Raw genomic sequence first — 24,909 nt, 5'->3', positions numbered from 1 at the left:
GAAATAACAATTATATAATATTAACAAGTTTATTTAAACAGATATCAGAATGGGACATATTTTGAAGTCTAGATTTCTTATAAGCGCATTATTGGATTGGGTAGTTTCCGAAAGTATTACTGTATAAGACAAGTGCAGCGCGCATCCAACAACGACGTTATGGTTATACGGTAAACATCATATATTACTTGAGTTGAACCGTTTTGGTAAAATGCATGACACAGCATGCATGGCCATGTGTATAATACATATTACAATTTAAATCAAAAATAGGTACGTAGATGACTTTTATTTCTAAAAGTACATAACTATAGAAACAATAAATAAAATTTAAGGAGGAAGAGGAGTGAGGACGCGGTTACTATAAAGGTCAGGATGTCAGGAACACTAATGTAGATAAAACTGCTTTTGAAGATAGCGAGGAAAAATTTACTCTGGGAAAAAGGGGTCGTGAAAGACTGACATCAGTAACTTGATAGAATAAGGGAAGGATAGAGATAGTTATTTTAGAAGCTGGGTTTGTCCCGACGATGTAATGTAGAAGGAAGAAAGGAAGATATCAATGAAATGTGAAATAAAATGCATACTTAACGTCGTTTCTTACATTGGTATGAGATAACCAAAAAAGTGTGAAGAAGGTTTAAAAAAGGAATGGGAGATGCACCAGTGGAGCAATGTCCAACTTTATGGCAAACAGAAGTAGACATATGAACAGAAAGAAACACAGCGGAAAATGCCGCTCTTTGCTGTTAAAATAAGCGCGCAGCCAGTCGACCTGGCGATTTTGTTGTACCGCAGCGTCGACCGCGCCCCTAACTCCGATGTCACGAGGCAGGTTCATTCGCTCTGGGCGAGAATGTGGATGGTATATTCGGAATTTCGACATAGTAGTCCGTTTCCGCCGCCGGAACGTTTCCAGATCGGGTTTCTACCACGGCGATATGGATGTGGAACTTACTAATGCTATGTCCGGCATGGGGCTCGTGGTGACCCTTTCGGATGACTTGGATTCGACACTTAAAATTCCATCCCTGATATTCTGTTGAACATGTCTCATTCGCAATAGACTTCTTAGATAGTCGTCAGTACCAGCATACAAGTTGATGTCATCTAAGTACAGCAAGTCTGCCAGTTCACATTTAGCACGCCGGCCATATTTGATTCCAAAACCATGCTAGCCATGACAGGGGTTCAGTATCATGCAAAACCAAAACGGACTCACCGAATCCCCTCTTCTTCGTATGCGAATGGATTCTAAGGTGTTAGTACTCTCAGGTGAATGCACTGACAAGGTAGTATGCCACCCTTCCATGACTGTTGCCAATGTATGGCCGGTATAGTGGCATGGCGGGTGTCTTCGGCTGTAATCCACTCAGTATGTTCAGCATGCTGGACACGGAATTCCCGAATCCCCCTCTTCGCTTTCTTCACAAAGGTGAAGAAGAGTGTTTCGGCGAGCGCTGAAACTGTTCCCCGCGGTGCTACTCTTGATCATCAATTCCCGTGATGACCTCCAGTCAAACTGCTCCCTGATGTTGGCCGGGGAACAAAAACCTGATTCATGCAAATTCTTATATACGTTATTTTCCCAAAGCACGGGGAAACGTTAACGGACTCATTCTCAGAACCGAAAAAGCCGAAAAAATCGTGAACTGCTCCCGTACAGTTCCCAGGCCTTACTTTACATAACGATATCTACTCAAATTAAGTTAATAATAGTATATTACTATGTTTTTGGCAAATCGACTAGAACTTCCCTCCCCTCAACTTTATCCTAGAGTCATAGAATAGACTACAGTATGAAGCATTATACCCCATATATTTTTTAGTATATTTGCAACAAAATACATATTTAAGATAATAATAATCGTTGGCACAACAATCCATATTGGATCAGGGCCTTGAAGTATGTTCTACACTTCATTCAAGACCGTAACGGTACGCCACAGGATTACAGATAGGAGGCAATGTGGTCAGCATTACGCTCGCCCGAAATTATTACCCTCATTTAACTCAGGTACTCATTCACAGCTGAGTCGGCTGGCTCCGATGTCAAATCACGATAGAAATCCCACTGCCACCAGTGAGATTTGAACCGATAAATTTCCGTACGAACAACCCTTGTGCTCCAACCCACTCAGCTATCTGGATACATGGTACCCCAAGTTGATCAAAAACCGTACTATTGCTGATCTCCTTTTGTTTAGCATTTGTCCCTTTCACAAGCGGGGCCATTTCATCGTGATCGGTTGCGTCAATTGTGTATTACAACCAAAAAAACCGACAGGCGAATTGAGCAAAATCATTTTTAGGTATCAACCGGAGGAGTTGAAGAGAATTAATAATTGCCGTCATGCATAGTACCGTTGAGTAAAATTTCCCGCAGGAGAACATAAAGCAATGTAATTAGCATAATTATTGGATTTACCAGTCCGGCAACCTTTCAGTCGAGATTTATGTTTATCTCGAAGCGCATTGCATATTCGTACGGCAAATCAGGCAGGTTATTTTCGCTAACGTGAATGAGAGAGAAAATAAAGTATCAACTCAAATGGCAAATTCAGAAGGATACAATCCCACTCAATTGCTAAAAAACTGAAAGAAGCGCTACAAACTCCCAATTTTAAGGTTGCATTTAATCAGGGCTCCACCACGAGAGCGGGTCTGCAGCCGCCATTAGATTTCCATCTACTCCCGTTATCCTTACTAGAATAAAAGAGGACAATATAGCATATGGAAGAAGAGTGTTCTTCAGAAACATATCTGCATTACCTCGTTCAGATACCCATCATCCAGTCAATAGCGTTGAAGTTAATCGCTGTAGTTTCCTTCAAATAAATAAACTATAGCTTTTGTTTCCTTTCAAGTAACACCTTAGGATAAATCAGTGAACCCCTATGTTATTATAAATCAAATATCGCAACTTATTGAGGAAAGTTTTCTTTATAACCCTTTTATATTATTTAACTACAAATACCTTATCACGCGTACGAATACTTCCGTGAAGCTTCGGAAAAGTATAATTGAATAAATCGAGAGAGCCGGAACCTTGTAAGGCAAATCTTTAGAAGCTTGGAAGTTAGGCAAAAGTTTTCACACCCGGAAATTTGAATGAAAACTTTTCTGTACGTGAACTGGATGCAATCAGATGTGCAAGTTCACGAACGTAGAATGTGTAATGTTGTTAGAGAGTTTCGCTATGAAATGTAATCAGATTAAAAATTCTACTGTAAGTAAGAAGTGAACAGCTGGAAAGTTGCAAGTTGTTGTCCTGTTGCATATGTGTAGGCATGCTCTGTATAGATTCTTATTATGTCACTGTCTATCTAATTTAATACTGACTATGAAGCGAATATATTAGCATAGCCTCTTCTTTTCTAGCATATTCTTTTGCATGAAGCTAGGATTATTGAGTATACATATATAAAGACATATAAAAATTAGTACAAGAAAAGTTACTTTTTCATAGAAAGATTATGGCATTGATATGTAACCGTCGCACACGCCTCTCATTTAGACAAATTCACAGATACAGTACCAAGATTATTTACTATTACTGAATATAGTAGAGTATTGTCGAAATACAGACCAGAAATTAAAAATTAATTGCATTAGAGCAGTAGTTGAATATGAATATATTTTCATCAATTGCCAGTAAATTATTGAAGCTTACATATGGGTTGAATATACCCGATATTCAATTCAACATGATACTAACCTTTTATGACCTCTTGGCAGTAATACCCTGGCCTCTAGTAGTAATCAACGTTGGCACGACAATCTGATTGGACCTGCATCTTGAAGTAGGAGGCAATGCGGTCAGATATTGCCCTTATAGACTTTCCGGTGGGATCATCCTCATCCACCGTAACCTATTGAGCCGGATTTTATCCACAACCGGACGGTGATGGTATTGCTCATAGATTTCGTCGTTATGTAGACTACGGAATTCGTCCATCCTCATGAAGGGCAGTATTGCACTCGCCAGAGGTGAATTGGCTGGCATCCTCCATCCAATCAGGATATGAATTCTTCTGCCAAAAGTAAGATTTGAACCGTGATCTTCCGCCGAGCGTTCAAAACCACTGAGGCCTTCTATACGTTATTAATAATGGTGGGATTTCTACCAAACTTTCCAGAATGACAACCTAACCATCCATCCTATCCGTACTACAACCTATGTTGCTGTAATGCTAATGACCTAGGAAGCATTAGGGACAACCTAGTGTAAGACCGCTTGTGACAACAGTTTTCGGCCAACCGCCAAAGACTATCAACTTGAAATTTTGACTGCTTATTTATTAAGACTTAACATTCCGATTTTAATAGTCGTACAAGTTTCAATACAACATGGCGGCAACATTCTTCCGGCCCTGCAGCACTACTGAAAAAATATCACATATGCGCTTCGTAAAAACCAGGCAAAAATATCAACTGGAAGCTAAAATACCGAAACATTTCTGCAAGAAACCTTAGTAAAAACCAAAATATGGGGTGTACGCAATTTGGTGCACTTCTGAATCCGAAATTCACAAATTGTTTTTACAGGTGTTTGCGCAATTGATAAATTGTTTATAAGTATGGAAAAGAAATTTCCAAATCGGGCGACCAGATTCCTTCAAATCTCAATAAATGCCGATTTAAAATTGTTGAAGTATTGTTGTTTTAGTAGAATAATACTTCAAGAAGTAAAAACATAAAAGTGCAAAGGTAACAGTAGGTTGACCTTTTAGCCCTTAAGTAACTTTCCTGCGCTAGAACTTCTTGCAAATAAGTTTTCTATTTTGCATTTTTCGAAAGTATTGCCAGAATAGAAAGTATTTAAATTTCATAAAATTGAAACAAAAAACACAACAGTACTTTTATAATCATAGTGACATTTCTGACAGCCAGTACTGGTGGAAAAACATATTCCTCGTTTTGACCCCTCAAAAGAAGTCAGACTCAACATAGATGGACAAGTCGGATACTGCAAGTTGGGCGCTTCGAGGATACTAAGATATTATTTTGTGAGAAATATCCTATGCATGTTTTCTCATTCGCACATACCTCTAATTCAAAAATATTCCTTAATATACATATGTATTTCCAATTTTTGGGGCACACATTTTCTGCCCTCACCCCGTTTTCGCATGTATGAGGAACCTCTCCTCCCTTGAACCCAGTGCAAAATTGGTCCTACCCGTTGTATCTAAAAGAATCACAGACCGCACGTTCTTACCAAACTTTGCAACAATTGATTCAGCTGTTTGTGAGTAAATTCGGTGTGACAGACAGATATTAAATCGATTCTAATAAAGTTCTGTTTTACATAAAATCTTAAAAAAAAAAATTTGAATTTTGAATTCTGGTTTTACAGCAAACCTCAAAAACAAAAATCGGAAATATTTTGAATAGTCCATTCCTATCGCTTACTGGCAAATAGTTATAAAATGCTGTTTCTAGCCATTAACGTAATTAGGTTTAATTATTTCAAGTATGTATTTGGTTTATTAATCCACCCTTTTCACTGTTCCAAGATTAGGATGTGGTTCCCAATAAAACTTTTTCACCTGCACTGCAGATATTCATTTATTTCAGCCAGATTCAGGTGCTGGCATTCACATGTTGAAGCTGGTGAGCAAATGAATACAGACAGCCGATTGAGAACTATATTTATGTAACGGATTACCCGATTTTTTCCGCTGGTAGACTTTTTTAATTGAATCCTGGGACTCAAAAATGACAACGCTTGAATAATGCCTACATGCGATGGGGAAGCAGTTACAATTTGCAGTAACGTGTTTGCAAAAAATAAGAAATCAAAAAAATTTATCTGGAGTGGTTTCGACTCAGATAATCTGACTCAAAAGTCCAAGGAAGTGAATATGTTCGCAAATTTAAGCTTTCAGCATTGCGAGGAAGTTAATTCTGGTTTCAGTCAGGCAGGTAGTCTCTGTTTCTTTCATGTCCATTTCGTTACTTCTCAGCCCACTCTGGTAAAACCACCTAAGTGGTTACCTTTCTTTATAAGAGATGCCTTCATCATTCCCTTGATTCCTCATTTCATTACACATTCTTTTTCGGAAATGCAAATTTTTCAACAAACGAATGAGTTAAATTCTGGAGCGCAATTTTTCCAAAGTAAAAATTCAATAAAAATAACAATTATAAATTCCTGCTTCTCGGGCGGAAATATTCTGGCAAACATATGTGGTAGAAGTCGCGGCCGCAATATTTATTTTGGTAAACATTTCACGTTACATTAAGGTTGCATAACCCACTTATGTGGTGGTACAAACTCACCACTCCAGAAGTTTATGTGCAGAAAACCACACACTCCCAACTTGATTGCGTTTCGCAGAAGGCATGCCTGTTTATTTCCGGATCCTAATCTGTTTGTATTCACCAAAATTTGCATTTTTCATGCAAGGCGTTCCGTGTTTTATGAAGTATTCCACTCAGTATGTGTTTTAGAAAGATCTAATAATTGCAACGTCTATGAACTTTGAAATTTTATGCTAACTAGTTAGCTTTACCATACGGGAACATACATTATATCGGGAAGCCTTGCCCTTACGCTGCATGCTAACTAGGCGCAGACCTTAAGTGAGCGCATTGTTAACATTTCTTAATATTTAAATCCAGGCAACAGGAACAATGAGTTACAATAAAAACAATTCGGAAACCGAAATCTCGGGATTCAAATTATAATATATAGATTTTTCATATAAGAATATTTGGATACACAATGGTTTTATTTATAGATAACTCGTAATGTATATCCGATGAATATACCTGATATCCAACCAGAGGTTCGTGGAAGAAAGAAGGAACATAGAGGGAACTCTAAGTGAAGTGCTATCGATAAACCGCGAAGAGCGGAAGACGTGAGGAAGGCACAGTTAAAAACGGTGCGGATAAAAGAAAGAAGAGCTAGCGAGTGAGCAAACTCTGCCCCATGATGTAATACCTAATGGTGACCCCCACGGGGAAGGGGAGAGTCGGGGTTTTAATAGGTAAAATAATCCATTCTGGCGTGTCCAGGACAGGGTCTTTTGAAGATTTTCACTTCCTTACAAAAAAGAAGAACAGATAGACAGATAGACTGACTGATTGACGGAGAGGTAGACAGAGAGACAATAACCTCATTCTTATGAGTTTTTTTCTACACAAAACTTGAAATATGAGGATATATTCTGGATGTGTTTACAAACGTGATCCATGCTTGTCCCAAAATAAAACAAGTCGGAAAACCGGAAGCTTGACACTTCAGGTATAAAAGGTTTTGTGTTTCCCTATGTGAGGAGCATAACGTACTTCTCCATTGGCTGATAGCATTGACCCGAGATATTGAAATCGCTCAGTTCTGGGCAGGTTACTGCCAACTGGTGTTCTTTGTGATCGACGTATCAGCGCACGTCTCAAATCTAAAATTTACTGCAATGTCGTCCGTCTGCCGCTCTCTATAGTTCTGAGTGTTGGCCGACTATAAAGGACAATGAACGGCGTCTTGTGGTAATGTGGATGGAGATGTTTCATTGCACTGCTGGCCTGACACGTTTTGATCACGTCTGAAATGAGAACATCCGCGATAAACATGGGTTTGTACCGATCGTGGAAAAACTGCAAGAGAGGTGTTTTCAATGGTGTGGTCAAGTAATTCACGCCAACGAAAATTCAATAACCAGTATTGGTCAGAACATCGAAGTCAATGGTAAGCAACCAAAAAGCTGGCCAAAACAATGGTGTCTTGACACACTGGATGGAGATTTAAAGGTCTCGCCATTACATCCTGATCAGGCATTTGATAGAATAAAATGACAAAACCGATCACGACGAGTCGACCCCGCTTGTGAACTGAAGACTGAAGGAAAAGAAAAAGTTGTAAAAGATTCCATTGACCTTTATTTTCTAGAAAGCGATTTAAACTTCACACTCTGAGTTTAATATTATTAGCAAATGTCAATAATTTAACTAACATCAAATATAAAAAAGAGCTAGGGAGAACCAGATTTTCTTGAATAGAGTTTTAATATTTCACTCGAATGTCAATTATTCCCGTTAATTATGACGTCATCATCTTATTTGTATGGCTTAGGAAGCTGTTAATTAGCACGAAATTGATAAGTTTGAACTTCTATAACTTTGACACTAATAGTTGGATTTTCATGGAACTTGGCATGCGTATGCACGAGACTATCCTCTATGTCGGTGCTAAATTTGGTGCACCTAGGATGAACTTAAGGGGAGTTTTCTAGTCAATTTCTAAAAGTTGATAATATACTATTAGTAAATTTATTTGAGCAGATACCGGAATGGGATATCTCTCGAAGATTAGATTTCACATAAGTGTTTTACACGAAACCTTAAAAAGGGCTGCAGATAAATAGATTCTTCATAAATGCGACTTTAATATTTCACGCGAATGTCAATTATTCCCGTTAATTATGACGTCAGCATCTTATTTGCGTGGCTTTGAAAGCAGTAAATTCGTGCAAAATTGCTAAGTTTGAACTGCTATAACTTTGGGGTTAATGGCCAGATTTCCACGAAGTTTAGCACGTATATACGAAATATTGTCCTCTATGCTGGTACAAAATTCGGAAGTCCTAGGATGCATTTAAGGGGGGTTTTTCTGTAAATTTCTAAAATTAGTAATATACTATTATTATAGTACGTTTATTTGAGCAGACATCGGACTGGGACATATTTTGAGGCCTAGATTTCATCTAAGCGCTATACCCTGATTTTTTTCGGATTTTTAGGTTGGTAATATCCGGAAAGTACAAATCGAGACCTTTCATTTGATTCCCTACACGACTATATTTGGTGAAAAAAAATTTTGATTCCCCACTTTGCATGTATGGAGAGCCTCCCTTTAAACTCCACCTAAATTTATGCCAGTCGCTGTATGCGTGGGATTTCATAGTTCCCAACTGCCCACCAAATTTCGTTCGGATCGGTTTAGCCGTTGTGGAGAAAAGTGCGTGTGACAGACAGACAGACAGACATTGAATCGATTTTCATAAGGTTTTGTTTTACACAAAACCTTAAAAACAGACAACTAAAAGGTGGATTCGAAAAAAATAGGGTATTGATAATTAATTAAATATATTATGCATTTCTATTAAGCGGGGAATGTATGTAGATAAAAATAATGTAAAATTTCTGGTCAAAGGAGGTTATTTTATAAAAATTAGGAAAAAACCAGCCGTGCGGCATACGAAATTCACGATAAATAAAGTAATAGGTAATCACATATTGTATTGAAGCATCAGATTGCATTGGCGGTATTATGGAAGGGAACTGCATGAACATGTTATGCTAACATGCCATCTTTATACGATGATTCTAAGTCCAGATGGTCGAAGAACACCATTAAATTTACTCTTTACGTAATCAAATACCACATGTTGCAAAAAGGTTCTTACATTGCAAATACATATTGCATTTGCATTTCAAATCTGATACAAGCCAAATATTTATATGCATATTTTTGGAAAAAACAGAACAACTAGGAAATGGGTTTAAAAGGTAATTACTACAGTAACCATTAACATCCCTGAATTATTAGTTGCGGGAAAGGAAGTATCGATTAGTGTTATTGTATATTTCAAGGGTTACCTTTTTTAAGGTGCGAAGGTGTTCATGTCTATAAAACTCAGCAAGGAATGCATTATTGCGAGCTGCTAAATATTGGAATTGATTCACTTTTTGTGGATTTCCAGCAGTTATACACTTCTGACTTGTGGCAAATTGAAAATTCGTATTATTTTGGATTGAAGTCCTTAATTTTCGAATTGAGCAGAACATGGGAACAATGGTCTCTTAGGCTATATTAAAATTAAATACATTTCACCAAAAGAAATCAAAATTTATTGAAGGTAAATATACTTAGAGATAACTGGTGGCCGTAGAATTTGTATTGTGATTTGACGTCGGATGCCAGTCGACCCAGCTGTGAATGAGTTCCTGAGTCAAATCAGGGTAATAATCTTGGACGAGCGCAATACTGACCACTTTGCCTCCTACCGGGTACTGTAATCCTGTCGTGTACCGATGCGGTCTTCACACACTTCAAGGCCCTGATCTAATTAGATTATTCCAGTTTTTTTGCGTGCAGGTCACAACAATTAATTGTTTTAATTTTGTTCTTGCAATAAAACGACGAACCTTTGTCGCTAGATACGCGCCTGTATGTCATACTCATGCACATGTCGCAATGTCTCCTTTTGGTATATAAAACGAAATACTGCAATCTTCTTGAAATAGAGGATAAAATATTGCTAGCTTTCTTTTATAATCGACATAAATATCTGCTAGGCACTAACCCTTTCCTCTAAACTCTAATGCAATTTGAGCCCTTAGATGTCTTAGATAATGTGACTTGATTTTAGTCAATCAATTTTTTCATTCTAACTTTTACTTTTGGATGAGCAGTGCGATGCTTTTCGTTCATATCAACATCTAAAAATCCATTATCACCTTTCTTCATTAGCGCAATCTGAATTGGTCCTCCGTTGAGTTTATTTAAAGGTCGTCTAACTCTCAACCGTGTCCTGTTTACTCAAAGTAAAAACAAATCAGAATACTGATATACGAATAACTGAAAGAAGGGAAGAAAGGAAAACTAAATGTCCCTATGGAGCTCGACGCTCATATGGTTTATATGGTGGCGACGACGTATACATCTTAGAGTTTAATCAATTCACTAGAAATGTAATCAATTTACTAGAAATGTAAAACTTTCATTATTCCATTCCATTTCTAAAATATGATAATATACTATTATTAACTTTATGTGTACAGATCTCGGAACGGGATGTATTTTGAGGCTTAGACTTCGTGCAGATGCATCACTGTGATTTTTTTCAAATTTTCCGGTTGGGTAGACTTGGAAAACGAGACCTGCTTCACTTTTTAGAGTGTACATTTTGAGCCCTAATTCCCCCATGTTTCACGAAATATCAGAAATTCGACCATTTGCAAAAAGTACTAATCGATCTCTTTCATTTGATACCACACATGACCATATTCTGTGAAAAAAAATTACAACCTCCTTTCGTATGTATGGGAAGCGGTATTGATTCATCAACAAATGCACCATGCAAGCCACCGTCGTAATGGGAATTTCCGGAAAAGGATAAAGGAAAAATTGAAATATAGATACAGATTTCAGAGTTTAGCTGCCCAAACAAGGGTTCTCACCATGCGAAGCAGATCGCACTATATGATTCCGAATCAATCTGACCATAACTGTGTCGATTCTTGGCACAGCAGCAGCTGCATACATCACTTCATTAGTTATATAGTGCTCATAGTTTGACGAAGCAGTCCTATTAAGCCCCGTGCAAGCACGCAGACATTTTCTTTCAAAGATCCTTATTTTCTCCATTTGGCTAGCACTCAAATTAAACCAGATAGCACACCCGTAGGTGAGCACCGGTCTAACCAAAGTAAGATAGCAAATAATCTTAACCTTCCGGCTAAGATGTGGAGCATAAAAGAGTCTTCGAAGAGACATGAATGCCTTGCGAGCGCTTTCTAGGGCGACTTTAACGTGCTCGTTAAATTGTCAAGACGCACACCCAGGTATCTAACGTACTTCTTATGAGGAATGCGCTCAGAACTATCCTCGTTCGCGACAATATGGAAATCTCTCCAATTCCTTTTCAAGTTCCTACTGGTATACGCCAAGGAATTTTGAAACAGAATCGTTTCACACTTTTGCGCATTGATTTTCATCCGCCAACTGTTCATGAAGAACTTAATATCATTGAACATCTTCTGAAGTTCAACTTGCACCTCAGTTACCTTCTTGTGCGCCGTGTAGGCTATCAGATCGTCAGCAAAGGCCTTTTAGGAGATTTATTAAAATCGAAAGAATTGAGCAATTCGCCGGCAAATACCGCAAAAAGTGTAGGCGCAGTCACTGTCCCTTGCTGTAATCCATTCAGAACATGAAATTCTCTGTTAGTAGTGAGATTTCCGTCCGTAATGACAAAGCACTTGCCATACAGCATACTACACATCATCGGTACGAGGTGGCTGGGAAACTCATTCTTCAGGAGCCTGAAAATCAGTCCATCCAACCAGACGGTATCAAAGGGTTTCTCCATGTCTATAAGGCAAGCGCCTACGCACTCACCATTGTTAATCCGTCAGCAAATATCAGATGTTACCTTCGTTATTGCATGTATTGTCGAATGTCCAGATCGAAATCCGAATTAGGGCGTTCGGCAATAATTCCTTCTTCTTGATATGCCCGTTCAAGGCTTTCAATACCAAAACCTCAAACACCTTGCTGATGTTAGGCAGCAAACTGATTGGGCGGTAGATTTGAGGGCTGAATCCTTCCCTCTCTTTAAAATCGGGAATACTCGGGCTTTCTTCCATTGTCCTAGAAAGAAGGAATTGTTCAATAAATTATTGAACAAAATGCAATAATTACGAATGGCAATGTCTGGTAAATGCCTGAGGACCACGTTGGGAATGCCATCCATACCAGATGATCTCTTATTGTTTACTCTTCTGAATATGGAAGTTAACTCGACACATGAGACAAAGTAAAATTTGCCCTTTCTATTAGGTAACTTTTTTAATTTTTGTATAGTTTTTAAAATAGATAGGTTTTTAGAATAGAAGGAACTCCAGACATCCCGGTTTTGCGCCGAGGTCCACCAATTCGATGTCCCTAAAAGCTGTCTGGCGTTCTGACTTACGCTATCGCTCCATCTCAGGCAGGGTCTGCCTCGTCTTCTTTGTCTACCATAGATATTGCCCTTATAGACTTTCCGGGCTGGATCATCCTCATCCATACGAATTAAGTGACCCGCCCACCGTAACCTATTGAGCCGGATTTTATCCACAACCGGACGGTCATGGTATCGCTCATAGATTTCGTTGTTATGTAGGCTACGAAAGCGTCCATCCTCATGTAGGGGCCCAAAAATTCTTCGGAGGGTTCTTCTCTCGAATGCGGCCAAGAGTTCGGAATTTTTCTTGCTAAGAACCCAGGTTCCGAGGAATACATAACGACCGGCAAGGTCATTGTCTTGTACAGTAAGAGTTTTGACCCTATGGTAAGACGTTTCAAGCGGAAAAGTTTTTGTAAATTTAAATAAGCTCTGTTGGCTGCCAACAAGTGTGCGCGGATTTCATCATCGTAGCTGTTATCCGTTGTGATTTTCAACCCTAGATAAGAGAAATTATTAACGGTCTCAAGGTTGCAGTCTCCTGCCTGATGTACATCCCAAGATCTCGCACCGCCTGTTCGATCTGGATGAAACCAGTTTGTACGGCTCGGGCTGCTCTTGCCATGATGTCGATATCGTCAACATAGACCAGTAGTTGGGTGGACTTAAAGAGGATCGTACCTCTTGCATTTACCTCAGCATCACGGATCACTTTCTCGAAGGGCCAGGTTAAAGAAGACGAATAATAGGGCATCCCCTTGTCGTAGACCGTTGTTGATGCTTTTATCTGGCCTCGCACATTGGTCAGGGTTAGCTTAATCAGTCTTATCAATTTCGTCGGAATACCGAATTCTCTGATGACCGTGTAAAAGGAACAGTGCCGTAAAAATTATAACCAGCCTAAAGTCCGTGTCCGTAAATTGGTTTCAAAAATGAGTTGGAAGAAAATTTAACTGTATAAACAAAAAGTAACTTTATTTGAGAAGATATTGGTATATTACGCTATGTACTTCAAAGCCCGAATTTGATTTCGGCATCAACATAATTTATGGCTTGAAGAGAAATTTGCGTACTTCCTAAAAGCGATGTTTTCTCTCCTACATAAGGTTTGTACACTCACTCGTGTTTTTCATGTGCTATCAAAAGGCCCACATAGTGACATTCGGAGAAAAATTTAAAATGAATGCACTCGAATCAGACCCGGACTTATCCTTTTCTTTGAACTATTTATGGCGTATTGAACTTCGGTAATATAACAAAATCCGGCCAGCAGTGTACTATCTTTGGTTGAGTATACGCCAAACAGCAAACTTCCACTGTGAAAATATCGGTAATAACAATCATTATGGAATTTGTTGGGAAACTTAATATTAAGGAAATATCTTTTACTGGTATATTTGCGCCATATTTTTTGCCAAAGAGGGAACATATGCAATTTTTTCCCTTATTCAAAAACTGGGTCTATTTTGTTAAAAAAATGGTACCAAAATAAGTATTTGAAGTTAAAGTTTAATAACAACAGGGGATATGGGTTGTTAAAAGCCGAAAAAATAGATAATGTTTATTATTTTGAGAAAAAATGCCGTTCTTATTATTTACTAAGATCTCTCATTTCTAACACTTAGACTTGAATTACACATAAATTAAAAAGGTTTTCAAATCTGGCATTGGGTGAAATACATTTCACAAGTTAGTCAATCTTGCGATTAACGATTAACAATGAGCAATTACGATTCATTAGGAATAACTAATCAGTTTATAGTTTAATTCATTAAATTAATCCCTATTTAATGATTGATAAATTTTGCAACTTCAAATCCCTTTTAAATGCAAGACTAAGTTATGCTGTACATAGGGTACTTAGGATTCAGAGGTTCAACACTAATTTTCATGTAAAACAGGTGGACATAAGTTAAATCCATTTTAACATACAAAATTGTCCACGCAGTCTTCGAATTATACTCAGTTAAATCCCCACACGAGAGTATCATCAATTGAATGTACAAGAACAAGTAGATTTTCGATTGAAATCATTCCATGCCAACCAGAGGAGCATTTCGCGAATGAATTTCTGGCTTTAGCTTCAAGAAAGACAAACGTATATGTATTTAGGTCGATTAAAATGTGAGGTGGAATCTTTTTGTCTGGCAGGGTTGTTCTTCGTCTTTGCGACATTTCTTGCAGAAGAGGACTTAACATTTTTGGTAGGGTATGTCAAGTTCTAAGGCATGAACACAACAGTGTAATACAATAACTTTGTGGTTCTACTACTATCATTCCCACTAGTTCTACCCTTGCCTTCCAATACCTGTAGCGAAAAATTGCTAAATAAAATATTTAGCTATGCCTTTATGCTCAACTGGGTAGTACATTGAATTTATTTTGCTGTAATGTGCAAAAATTGCATTTTTCGCTAAATTCCAAATAAATTCCGAAGTATAGGGAAGGGGTGAATTCTCTTTCAATTCAGCACCTTACGAATTCCATGGTGCGGGTATGATTTCAAACATTAATTTTGCCACAAATATTCGGAGTGTGCATACTACGAAACGCTCATGAATGCGAAAGGTATGTACACTCCCGAGGACGATTCGGTCACAACTGAATTTTGGGGTCCTTTGCTAATATATGCACGCCTTACTCAAGCGAGCACGTACATATTTGAGTTTCTCCAGCCCGCATCCCCAGAAATGAGTGGACTCTTTACCTGAATGTCTGGTGGGAGTCGAAACTGGACTTTTCTTCTGTTACGTTACTATCTGAAATGCAAATGCGAACAGAAGGAACCGATTTATAGAATTCCATTACATGCCACGTACCCTACTTTCTTACGCCACTTATGTTCTTTGTAGACGCACTTTGGCAGCATTTGGATTGTCGTCGAGGCTTGAGCAGGCGAACCATTAATCCTCATCCGCTGAAGGTTCAGGCTATTTATAACTACTGACGTTCTACTATTCTCCTAATGAGTTTCGGGCCAGATAAACAACATCAGTAGGATGATGAAGCCGAAAGCCCGCAAATGCTTATCCTGCAGATTTCGCCCGGAAACTAGAAGAATACCCAGAAAGCAAAAGCCCAACTTAGGTCCGCCGTTTTATAAATATCCCGGACTGTCAAGAAAGTTTTGACTTTTCCTGCTCTGAGTTGTTCCTTTCCAGTCCATGTGTATATATGCGTGTTCAGTTTGCAACTTTTTACTTTGTTTGATTTACCACACCGTCATGACTCATGGAAGCGAAGAAGCGACAAAAGCATATCAAAATGGAACAAAAAAACACAAACTAGATTTTCTATTAGACAGCATTACGCACTCAATCACAAGGAAGCGCTCTGAGGAACCTAAAAATTGATACATTAAGTCTTTTCGAAGCAAATTATGACCATACATATTATGAAACCGAAGCCAAATTAGTGCAGAATTAAATATTTAACTTTTTTTTAATTTATTTTAAGTAAAACTCTTGATGAGTATTTTGGCATAAGTACATGCCTACATAGACTTTACTCTGAGCTGTAGTGCTTACAGTACCTTTCCCGGACGATCTAATTTCTGCCTTTATATATAAACAGAAGGAAATTTGATTGCTCGTTTAACTTGTACTGTTTTCGTTAGCAATGCGGAGATAATAAGCATAGCTGAAAGCTACGAATAGGCACAAAATAGTAATTTACAAATTTAAAGTTTAACAAAATATACCGAAGGTAAGTCTACTTCAAAGACAAAACATGAAATAAATGGGTAAATATTGTAATAACTTAGTGGAATGCCGTATACCGTGTAGAGTCGCGCACAAATACTGCAGCTTGCTTCGATACGCGCTTGCTCGGTTGGGCAATTCGGTTCCTCTTACAGCTTTAAAAAATTTTGCGTGTTTTGATCAGGCACGTTCGCACTGTCCAAGAACAGAAATTCTCCCAAAAATCACGGTTTCCCCTTATAAGATATAACACCTAGTCCCCAAACTTTCACGATACCTTTCAACAGCTAATAGCAAGCATCGAAGACTAATCGATATAATACATACCTACCAGACTCGATAGTTGAAGGTTCAAACCATACTAAATCAAATAAGTGGTATCCACACTAAATGTACCGGAATTGCAAATGTATGGGGGAAGCGTATTCGTAGACATCATAGGCACTAAACCACATCTAGATACTGGCAGATGATGAGGGTCTAAGATGTATACGGAAAAGCTTCCCAATGCATTCGCAAGTGGATACTGCCTATTACATATACCGTGGTTCAAACTACTAACAAAGGTAGGGCTTGCTCTATTTCCTTTGAATTAGGTGTCCATTGGCACTTGGGGCATAAAATACTTTAAGGGAAGGTTGACTGAAACCATACCATTGCTCACAGATCTACTGGGCACTAAGCTATTATAGGACGTCAGTATCCAATTTGAATAAAAACAAGTCGGAATACCGGAAGCTGGTGCTCCAAACAGACAAACAAAAAAAGTCTATTACCGAATACCATACTTATATAAGCATGTATACAAATTGATTGTGCACCTATTTCTGATTTACTTCGCGCATAAAAGTATACATATAAGAACGTATATTGAATACCGCTTCTTCGATGTACAGATATACTTATATGAATTAAGCCCCAAAGCTTCATTAACATGTACATATAAATTCAGACATGTGTCTGCCGTGAGTAACTGATATTGATATATGAATGATTAAGAAAAAAAACTAGCGAAATGTTTCCCTGCGACCCCATATGAGCTTACTTTGTTGTGGTATTGACAAATTGATACGTTATGATGACCTCATACGTGTTTTAGAATGCATGAAATTCACATAAAATGAATGAAAAAACCTTATGCCTTATATTATCCACAATACCACAGCCAGTTTTGTGCTTCCAGCATGAAGTTAAGGGAGGTGTCCGGCGAAATTTCTATAATATGCTAATATACTATTATTAACTTTTTTTGTGCAGATTCCGCAACCGAATGTATTTTGAAGCCTAGATTTCGTTTAGATACTCCACTGTAATGTTCAGAGACCTGTTAAAATTTTTCAGGGTCATATTTTAAGCCCTCACTCCCCTACATTTCACCCTGAGCCCTTTCATTTGATACAAACACGACCCCATTCAATGAAAAAAATTGTACCCTCCATTCGCATGTATAGGGAGCCCCGCCCCTTAAATTCAGCATGGCGCCTCTTGTTGTATGTAAAGGGATTTCCACAACACACCTTCTCACCAGCTTTCGTGAGAATCAGTCCAGCCGTTTCCGAATAAATGACAGACAGACAAACAGGCACCGACTGGATTCTAATAAGGTTATGGTTCACAAAAAACTTTAAAAATTGGGACTTGGTTCTTAAGGTATTATGGTGTATAATGTATATTATATTTTATATTATAACTATTACTTAAAAGGTTTCAATGCAACGAATTAATCATTTTCATTTTCTTAAGCAGGTAGAAATTTTCGATAATGCCACTTCCGATGATGTTCTGGGCGTAAAGGGCTATCTGGCCTAGCAAGATAGTAGAGAATATCTTATAGACGATACTCAGCAACGTGCTGCACTGCGTAATATCTCCCTTTTCATGTATGGGACAGATAATGCCCCTTTGCCAGTCGTCAGGCATTGATTCGATGTCCCACACCTTCAGCAGCAGTTGATGAACCGCTTGGTGTAGATGGTCGCCTCCATATTTAACCTGTTCGGCTGTAATTCCATCGGCTTCTGGCGACTTATAGTTTTTAAACCGATGGATTGCACGGACTGTTGGTTCCATACTTGGTGATGGCAGCATTTGTCCGTCGTTTTCAGTTGGCGGGACCATCAAAATACTCAACCAATCGCTCCTCTTTACCTCAGCGGGATGATCATCGAGGTGTATAAGGCTTTATCCTGCTTTCGCACTTAGTTCGGATGCTCCATGTACTTCTTGAGTTCACAGAATTGTTGGTTCATCCAGGCTTCCATTTTCTGTCTGTGAAGTCGCTTCTCCACTCGACAGAGTTCATGATAGGCCCCTGCACGTGTTAGTGTTCTTTGAGGTACAGCATTCTTTCGTTCCGTTTGTGGCTTACATTCATTGTCGAACCAGTCGTTCCGACTTTTCTTGGGTGGGGTTATGTATATTTTTGGCCGTGTTAATGATATGGCTTTTTCGTTTGCCCTATGTAGCCCTTCTCGCAATCTGGACATGTTACTTTATATATTGTAATGATAAGAGTGGTTATAAGAGATCAAGTCGATCATCCTGAGTGGCCGATAACGACCTAGAGGGCAGAGCTATCCCAAAAATCTAAACAAATTGGCTAAATTGACCGTGAAGGTCCGCCCACAAAGATTGAAGCTCCATCAAAGTGCTCGGTCGACACGTTCTTGCACGCCTCTGTGGGAATGTGGGGGGGGTCCTTTGAGCGCTTTGATCCCTCACGCTTCATTACTCAAAACAACGTGTCCATTCCGATGCGTGGGTCCGCACCGGATTCTAAACTCGACATTAATACGGATTTCGCGACGGCCTATCGAAGGACAAACAGAACGCGAATTAAAATTGGAAATTAAAAGAAAAAAAACAAAAACGGCTCGACTGCGTGCGTGAAGCCGTAAGTCTCCGGACCCGAGTGCCGCGATCAAGGAGGGGAAGATCCACGACGGTTCAACGTCTCAATGATCGTCTCTTCCGCCTCAGATCTTGTGTGAGGCACGGCCTCTGAGGTCCCCACCCTACCTCGACATCCTCAGACCGGTTATTCACTTTGAGGATGTCCCTTTTATAGCAGTTCCGGTGGGGGGGGGGGGCGGTGGGAAGGAGGATTCGAAAGGGAGGAAGTCCTCAAACTACTATTACACTATTCACACTTCATTGTTCACCAAATTTCATAGCATTAAGCATAACAAAAGAAAATGAAAATAAAGATAAACAATATGTAAAATTAAAAAAAAAATAAAATCATAAAAAAAGAAAATAGAAAAGAAAATAAAAAAAAAGAAAATAAAAACAATGACTCACCCCAAGTTGTCACTCCGAGCTCGATTGGCGGCTGGTGTACAAAGTTCTAAAAACAAATTTTATAAGGAAAACGATTAAAAAAATTAATTTCATTTATATATAAATATTATTAGCAGGCGTATTGCTTAAACTCTTACGTAAATTAATTACTCATATTATGTTAGAATCCACCCACACGTTTCTCAGCTATTTGCGAAGGTCTTTCTGGGATTTATCCACAATTTTTTTGCCACTCACGATCAATCCTGTCACAAAGTAAATCACTTCACCTTCGTCAGCTAGAATTTATTCCTAATACTTCCTACCAACTGTCAATTCTTCCTTCCTCTCCTTCTTTTCTCCCATCTGGGCTGCTTCGCCTCCTTTCCTTTCTTTTCTCGCGCGCCCCGCGTCAACACTTTCTTCTTTTCTTTTCTCTAATCTCACTTGCTGCTCCTCCCCGGTGCTCCTCCAACCGCCTGCGGATGCGGCAAATCATTCGCCTCTTGTCAAGATCAATTCGCCCGAATGCATTCAATAATGTGCAATCTGCGGCGAACATTAAGGCAATTGCACACTATTAAATGCATTGTTTAAACAAATTAATTAAGAAAGAGCCGAATGAGATTCCGCTCCCGTCGCGCAGCCGCGGTCAGTACAATATTTCGCTAAATTTGTGCATTAATTTACAACCCTTAGGGGATCGTAGCTACCTTTTGAGTTGTTGCGTCCTACTCGACCGCACATTTTATTGTTATGATATGATATCGAGATGGGAAATTGAGTGGGAAAGTGTTAGAGGACTCAAAAAGGGGGTATCCTCTTTCGTCCGAGGCAGAGGCAACACATCAGACGCTTTCTAATCTCTACTCTGGGGACAAAGTAAGCGAAACTGACTAGAGGTCGCAATCGCTCCATTTATATAACACGAAATGAGCGCAAATTATGTTTAAATAAAAACCGCCTTGTTAGAGGATGCTAAATAGGAAGAAAAAGTGCTGCATAAAAGTACAAGCAAATTACTTTCTCGTCAGCTCGTCGAAGGAAAAAGCGAATGAAATGATGCGCGTTCCGTCAACTTTACAGGTGCTAGGCAGCACTACTCCAATTGTCGACAATGCTTAAGGAAGCGGAGGAATAGTAAATTTTTCTGTTGGAATCTGTTCGAAGTCTTTCTGCCGTCTGCATGCCCCTCCTCGTTTTCCGTAAACAAAGAACAGTTTTCCTCGTTTACGAAACAGACATGCTTGATATGCTGTGTTTCGGCTTTCGATAAGTCCATGGAGATCCCTCTCACTATCCCACCATCCAATCACTTTCTTTGCTTCCCAGTTGGCATTCTTGTAAATTTACTAACTGAGCAGTGTTTTATCGACGAGATACTTATGATGGAGTCGGTACTTTTCCTGGACTTTCATAAAGCAAGTTATTAATGGTGTCACGAAAACCCTTACAAATGCCAATGCCGAAATCATGTTACGAGCAGGGGCTACCAAAGTGTGGAAATTTCGATGCCATTCTTCAAAAGCGCCATTAGAAGAGCCTCTGCCTTATTAGCGATACGAGCAATATTTAAAGTGTAGATACGAGTTTATGTGAGCAGCAAGCATCAATCCGTTTATATTACATTTCTGGGTCTGGAGAATGCATTTGACCGCGTCCCACACGAACTGATCTGATATGCACTGCGAAAATACTGTGCCAGAAGAACTCGTGCGCTGGGTCCAACTGCTCTACTACGATCTGATAAGTATAGTTCGAAGTATGGTGAGTGGATCAAAACCGTTTCGTGTCTCTGTTGGTGTTCATCATGGAAGCGCTCTCTCACCACTCCTTTTTAAGGTTTTGTGTAAACACAAAACCTTATTAAAATCGGTTTACTGTCTGTCTGTCTGTCTGTCTGTCTGTCCGTCTGTCTGTCTGTCTGTCTGTCTGTCTGTCTGTCTGTCCGTCACACGCATTTTTCTCGGAGACGGTTATACCGATTGACACCAAATTTGGTAGACAGATGGGAACTGTGAACGCTCACGCATACAGTGAATTACATCCTTTTACGTCAAATTTAAGGGGGGGTCCCCATACATGCAAAAGGGGGGTGTAAAATTTTTTTTCATCAAATATAGTCATGTGGGGTATCAAATTAAAGGTCTCGATTAGTACTTTTCAAAGCCGATCTTAGTTTTGACATTCGTTGGAAGGGTGGGGAGCGCGGGGGGTTGAAAGTGATCACTTCTTTAAGGGGGCCATTCTCAGAAACTACCAAACCGAAAAATCTGAAAAAAATCAGGAGGCTGCCACTATATGGTGCCTGGGCTCCGAAATACCTTCTATGCCGATATCTGTTTAAATAAAGTTAATAATAGTATTTTACAACAATTTTTTGTAATTGGTTAGAAACCCCCCTTAAGTTCATGCTAGTACCATGAAATTTTGCATTGATATAGGTTATAATATAGAGCATGATCTTACCAAGTTTGGTGGAAATCGCACTATTACTAACAAAGTTATTCTTTGAAAATTGAAGACTATGAATGTCAATATGACCCGAAAGTGGATACTCTCGCATAATATATGGATATATTACGTGCTACGTACTAAGAAATACACAAAACCTTTCGTACCTGAAGCGTCCAGCTTCCGGTTTCCCGACTTGTTATTCTTGCAATGAACAACTTTACACGGGAAATCCTACGTCCAACGCCCTATACACGAGTTTATGTAGATGATCTTTTCCTAGCTTCCTTCCTTTTCCTAGCAAAATGATTTCGAGCAACTTGTCTGAAATAGAATGATTGCCTCATGCAACACAGCCTCGGATTGAATCTGAATAAAAATAAATTTTTGACGAGTGATCCCCATGAAACAGGCACAATAACTGTCAATGTCAGTGACCTACCCAGAACTGAGCGATTTAAATTTCGCGGGTCAACGCAATCAGCCAATGGAAAACTGCGTTGCGAAATTGATTCTGCAACTTGGATAAAGTGGCATTCCACAATTGGCTATGGTTCTGAATATTGGCCGACTACCAAAGACAATGAATGGCGTCTTGCGGTAATGTCGAGGAAGATGTTATATTAGACTAGACTGAGGATATCCGCGATCGATATAGTGTGCCAAGATTGGTCTGAATATCGAAGTCGATGGTAAGCGATCAAAAAGTAGTCTGAAACAATGGTGCCTTGATACGCTAGATGGAGATTTGAAAGCCTTGCGATTGCATCCGGATCAGGCGCTTGACAAAACAAAATAGCGAAGCCGATCACGATGAGCCGATCCCGCTTGTGAACGGGACAAAGGCTTATGTCCTGACGTCCTCAGTACGTCAAAAACTCTTGCTCACTTCGTGACAGATCCGAGGTACGTCCTTCTGCGTCGACCGTGAATGGCACCCTAGCATTTCTGTGGGGCTCTTGAAATATTGCAATGATCATCATGATCGCGCTGAGATGTAATGGTAATTAGAGATAGTTTCAATGTAGCAAATTGTCTTTCTACAATTTTAATACCAAATTGAGTAGTTGATTACATTCAACGACTACTGCGAGTAGTCGTCAGTCAGCGTGAGGAGGAATGGATAGCCTCTGAATTGGCCACTAATAGCCTTTAATTTATAGCAAATTTTATGCAATCCAGGCAGTGTTAAATCGTTTATCGAAAACATGGAGAAGCAAATATAGCATTAATTCTAGTGCGAATGTCATTCATAGAGAGCTTGTTGAAGAGGACCACAACCAGAATATTTGTTGTTGTTGTTCTTTAGTAATAATAATAATAATAATAATCGTTGGCGCAACAATCCATGTTGTCAGGGCCTTGAAGTGTGTTAAAGCACTTCATTCAAGACCGTAACGGTACACTAGAAGGCAATGTGGTCAGCATTGCGCTCGCCCGAGATTATTACCCTGATTTGACTCAGGTACTCATTCACAGCTGAGGTGGTATCCGACGTCAAATCACGATACAAATTCCACTGCCACCAGTGAGATTTGAACCGCGACCTTCCGTACGACAGCCTTCTGGTTCTTCGGTAATAGCTGACACATATGCACATATGCAAAATGCAGCATAATATACTGTTACGAAAATCACTTTGGAAAATTATGTGTGATACCAATGTGAATCGTAGTTAAGACAATTAGCCAAGACACCAAAATTGTATAACAGTAGGGCGAATATTTAGTTACGATAATTGTTAACAGATGGCTCTAATGTCGGTAGAAAGATCCCGTCACAAAGTAGTTTTTACATGCCTTTCTGGAATGTTCTGCGTGGTATAAGAGGGCCGGAAATCCGCCCACAAAGGCTGTCTGGTTCTAGAGTTGGAGTAGATCGCGTCGGGTATTAATTCGCCTCGAATAGTAGTTAAAGAATTGTTGTATAGGTAATTATACAGTACGGTTGTATAATTAAATGTTTAATAAACGCTTGTATTGAAGTTATAGAACGGGTTTTTGTGTTTAGTGCTACGCATTCCAGTGATACCAGCCTACGCAAAGCAAGTACTGTAACGAGTGATGAGTGCAAATAGCTAAGAACGTAACAATTGGTGACAGCGACCGGGTTACGTATAGGAAATCGTAACAAAGTGATGACAGCGTTAGGGTTACGAAAAGCAAATTCGTAACAATACGATCATAGCAGATCCACGAAACGTTGTTCGTTGTCTTTTATAGTCGGCCAATAATCAAAAACATAGAGGGCAACATGAATTTTGGATTTGAGACATTTGTTGATGCTTCTACCACGAAGATTGCCTGTTGTTGAAAGCCACGATATCCAAGTTGGTTTGATGCGTCGAGCGATTTCGTAACGCAGTTTACCATTAGTTGATACCATTGATTCAAGATATTTAAATTGATCAATCGCTGCCACTATGAGTGATAGTGCTTCATTCAGATCGGTCGTGAAAAATTACGTTTTATTCAGATTCAATCTCAAAACGTGCTGCATTTCCAGCTAAGCTAAACTAAACCTTATTTGTCGCTGGTTTTTGTGGAAAAATTGAGGAGTGCTGTGGGTGAAAAGTAACCATTTATTTCAAATAGCTTCGATGTCTATAGTTGCTCGAATAAAGATAGTAATAGTATATTACTGCATTTTTTAGAAATTGACTAAAAACCGCATCAACCAACCTGAGTCATTGTATATCAGTATCACAATAAGATGAGAAGTGTAACATCCTAAATGCGTACACATTGCGAGGTAACATATGTAAAGATAGAACAAATGTGTTTTCAAACTTTGTCACA

The 24,909-nt window shown here is 39.1% G+C and overlaps 1 protein-coding gene across 1 annotated transcript in view; it reads left to right on the top strand.

Moving 5' to 3' along the window:
- The window catches only part of LOC119661658 (5-hydroxytryptamine receptor), a 634,419-nt gene that overhangs the window by 59,729 nt on the left and 549,781 nt on the right, over positions 1-24,909 (top strand).

Source organism: Hermetia illucens, chromosome 1 (assembly GCF_905115235.1).
Source record: "Hermetia illucens chromosome 1, iHerIll2.2.curated.20191125, whole genome shotgun sequence".
NCBI classification, from domain to species: Eukaryota; Metazoa; Arthropoda; class Insecta; order Diptera; family Stratiomyidae; genus Hermetia; species Hermetia illucens.
The sequence above is the reverse complement of the archived record's forward strand: the minus strand, read 5'-3'. Positions and strand labels throughout refer to the sequence as shown.